Source organism: Monopterus albus, unplaced genomic scaffold (assembly GCF_001952655.1).
Source record: "Monopterus albus unplaced genomic scaffold, M_albus_1.0 scaffold193.1, whole genome shotgun sequence".
NCBI classification, from domain to species: Eukaryota; Metazoa; Chordata; class Actinopteri; order Synbranchiformes; family Synbranchidae; genus Monopterus; species Monopterus albus.
Window position 1 is genome coordinate 521,815 of NW_018128073.1, and position 4,457 is coordinate 526,271.

Consider the following 4,457-nt stretch of genomic DNA (forward strand, 5'->3'; position numbering starts at 1 on the left):
AAACATCCTTAAACTGACCTATGTTTGTGGTTTCATCTTCCTGACAATTCATCCTTGATCACTAGCAAAGGCAGCCGTAGGGAGACATATTGGCGCTGACCCCTGACCTCTGTAAAGGATCCGACACTAACTTGATGTTTGCATCCTGTCTTCCACCAGCGTCATCACTGGCGTCTCTTAACCTCTGGGAACAGCAAGCGGTGTAACATATTTTCCTTCACGCTCTTATTTTGATGTCTTAGTGCCCTGTGTTTACTTTTAGGTCCTGCCTCGCGTCCCTTTGTTTTGTTTCCCACCATGGTGTTCCCCCCTCACCCTCCACACCTGTCCTGCATCTGCTCATCACTCCCGCTGCGTATAAACCACAGCTGTGCTGCATCTGGTCACAGACTGTCTCAGCTTCTAGTGTTCACAGCTCTAGGCTGCCTTATGTTAGCTTTGCTCCTCTTCGGTGTTTTGGATTTTTACGCCAAATTTAATTCACATTTTGTTTATTTACTACTTTCATGTTTTACCACACGAAGGATAAAAACTCTTGTTTTGTTTTTACAGTGGTGAAAGAAGAAGTCAGGTTCTTTACTTAAGTAAAAGTAGCAGTACCGCAATGTAAAATACACTGTTATGAGTAAAAGTCTTGGATTCAAAGTGTCTCCTCTCCCCCGTAGTGTGTCCTCTCTCTCCCCTGTAGTGTGTCCTCTCTCTCCCCTGTAGTGTGTCCTCTCTCTCTCCTGTAGTGTCCTCTCTCTCCCCTGTAGTGTCCTCTGTCTCTCTCTCTCTCTCCCGTAGTGTGTCCTCTCTCTCTCCTGTAGTGTCCCCTCTCTCTCCCCTGTAGTGTGGTCTCTCTCTCTCCTGTAGTGCCCTCTCTCTCTCTCTCTCTCTCCCCTGTAGTGTGGTCTCTCTCTCTCCTGTAGTGTCCTCTTTCTCTCTCTCTCTCTCTCTCGTAGTGTGTCCTCTCTCTCTCCTGTAGTGTGGTCTCTCTCTCTCTTGTAGTGCCCTCTCTCTCTCTCTCTCCCCTGTAGTGTGGTCTCTCTCTCTCCTGTAGTGTCCTCTTTCTCTCTCTCTCTCTCTCGTAGTGTGTCCTCTCTCTCTCCTGTAGTGCCCTCTCTCTCCCCTGTAGTGTGGTCTCTCTCTCTCCTGTAGTGCCCTCTCTCTCTCTCTCTCTCTCCCCTGTAGTGTGGTCTCTCTCTCTCCTGTAGTGTCCTCTTTCTCTCTCTCTCTCTCTCTCGTAGTGTGTCCTCTCTCTCTCCTGTAGTGTGGTCTCTCTCTCTCTTGTAGTGCCCTCTCTCTCTCTCTCTCCCCTGTAGTGTGGTCTCTCTCTCTCCTGTAGTGTCCTCTTTCTCTCTCTCTCTCTCTCTCGTAGTGTGTCCTCTCTCTCTCCTGTAGTGTGGTCTCTCTCTCTCTTGTAGTGCCCTCTCTCTCTCTCTCTCCCCTGTAGTGTGGTCTCTCTCTCTCCTGTAGTGTCCTCTTTCTCTCTCTCTCTCTCTCTCTCGTAGTGTGTCCTCTCTCTCCCCTGTAGTGTGTCCTCTCTCCCCTGTAGTGTCCTCTCTCTCTCCCCTGTAGTGTGGTCTCTCTCTCTCCTGTAGTGTCCTCTTTCTCTCTCTCTCTCTCTCTCTCGTAGTGTGTCCTCTCTCTCCCCTGTAGTGTGTTCTCTCTCTCGTAGTGTGTTCTCTCTCTCTCCTGTAGTGTGTCCTCTCTCCCCTGTAGTGTCCTCTCTCTCTCCCCTGTAGTGTGTCCTCTCTCCCCTGTAGTTTCCTCTCTCTCTCTCTCTCTCTCTCCCGTAGTGTGTCCTCTCTCTCTCTCTCCCTGTACCTTCCTGCCCTGGCTCTGGAGCTCTATGTTTCTGATGAGCAGTCACTGGCCACATCAACCTGACCCGTGATTGTTTGTTGTTGTGTCTTGTTGCTTTTCTTCTTCTCTCTCCTCTGTCCACTCACCCCAAGGCAGAAGGCCGCCCACCAAGAGCCGGGGTCTGTCAGAGGTTTCTTCATTTTTCCTCTCCGCTGTTGCCAGGTGCTGCTCGGGGGGGTTTGTTGGGTTTTTCCTTCATAATAATGTTAATAGTAAGGTCTAGACCTGACTGTGTAAAATGGCCTGAGATGACTTTAGTTGTGATTTGACGCTACACAAATAAAACTGAATTGAACTGAATTTGTGCTGGGCTCTTCATTCTCACTTGGATCCAACCTGAATATTGAAACACTTGGTTTTAAAGCTCCAGGTAGTTGTTCTCAGTTTCTGAGCAACGTTCCCACAGCAGGGGGGGGGTTCAGTGTCATACTGAAGATACGTGGGCTAGAAAACACTTCATACAGAAACCTGCGCATGAACCACAGTGACTCACGGAGGTAACTGTTACATAATTCAGTATTTAAGATAACTTTGTCCTTATTATTAAAGAAACTGAGCAAAGGTGAAACCTCATGATCAGACAGTTTCAGCCTTATAAAGCTTCTGATAACAGCTCCACATTTTTATGACTAACTCAAGTGTTCTTTACATACACACCCCACCCCACCTCCATACACACACACACAGAGGTTTGTGTGTGCTCTTTGTGTTTTATTTATGTTCACTTCTGGCATTTTTATTATGACACTGTTCTGCAGTTGTGATGGATGACTGGCAGACGTCCATTCATCTCTGATAAACGGACGTCTGCCAGCCAATCAGAACCAGGGATTCTCAGTGGACCTGGTGAAATCCACAGTCCTGTGCAGAAAGCAGCTTTTCAGAGCACAGCTGAGGAGAAGGCAGTGCTTCAGCTGTCTGCGAGATTCAAATCAAGTGGGTGTCAAGTGGATCTTTTCTAGCTCAAAATGTCCTCGTTGTGCTTTCCCAGACGACGTTTTCTTACTGAGCCACAGTGGCAGGATTATAGCACTAAGAGGTAATCAACACTGTTTTTATAAACCAATGAACAAACATCTGTGCACATTCAAGATCCTTTTTTATATTTCAGCTTAAAGCATCAAAATTCACAGAGCGTCAAGACCTGAATTTTCAAAGAAACTGTATTAAAGGTATAATAATAGTTAGTGACTGACTGACGCAGGTCTTGCTGGATGTCTTTCATCCCGATGACTCTGAGTCGAAGGCAGAGCTTCCAGTAATGAATCAACCCGGTAAAATCAGGAGGCTAATCTCAGAGCAGTTGTTCATTATTCATTGTGTGCGATGCAGCTCCAGCTGACGTCATCACTACAGCCTGTTTCTCTGCTGCTCAGCTGAGCGACGCACTGCTTCTCATTCACCGAGCCCCCCAGTAATATGGGGAAAACTGCATGAAACGTGGCCTGGCACCAGCTGGAACTGTATCTTCAGAAAAGTTCAAGGTGTCCTTCACTTATTCTGGAGCTTTCAAATGCGGCAGCCTCACCTTTTAAAGCCAACGTGCATGAGATGCTCAGGAACAGCCTTCTGACAACTGGGTGAAACCCACCTTCTGATCCAGGGCCAGCCAGGTCATGTACTTGAGTTTAGCTGATTTTGTCATTTATCTACAGTGTTTTAGAGAACCAACCTGTGTACATCCTTCATGTTGACCTTTGTTTCCGTTCTTGATTCCTTCCTCCTTTCCTCAACTGAAGAATCCCAGAAACTGGAGATACATGATTTTCACCCAAGTGGAAAACCAACAGTTCTCTTCACAATAAATGCTTCCACTTTTCATTCCTGAGTACTATCATATTGTAATTTATTTTGAAGTAGTTTGCAGATTTTGTTCATTTCACAACAGTAAATACAAGGAGTCCTTCTTCCACTGCTGGCTGTGCTGCAGGTCTGTGCAGATGATTTATAGTCAGATTATCTGATAAAAGAACTGTGAGTAACGGAAGACAAACAGAAAGAGGAGAAGTGATGTCCGCCTCCTGGCAGGTCAGAATAATAATGAGCCAAAAACCTTCCCTGTCTTCCTCCATGATTCAGAGTAAGATATGTTCCAGCTCTGCAGCCAGCTGTGGGCCGCGGCCTGTGCAGGACTGTAGCACTGACACACAGTCAGGTGACAGCTCAAGGAAAGGGCACTGTCGTCCACGCTGCACATACTCACCATTGTCATGCTCTGTGCACGTGAACAGAGGGTGAGCTCTTCCTCACTTCCTGTCATCTCATCACTGAAACCTCAAATTACAGCACTGTGGAACCGATGAGCTGTTGTGCGCGACCCTGCAGAGGGGTTCGGCGGCTGACACCCTGAAATGAGCAGGTTCGAGGGAAAACAGCTTCATTTCTCAGGAGACTGTGACATGTTGATGGCCGACGAGCAGCGCAGACTGGTGCACGTCAGATCATGTATGCAGGCTTTAATGTCCCTGGGGGAAGTAATTGAAGGGTTTCACTCTGAGTGGGTGTGTATCACATGTAAATCAGCACAGTGAGGCTTCATATGTGACAAACTGGAGAATGACAGAGCCATCAGGTCTGGTGATGTGTGCTCGTAAAAAGAGAGTTTATTC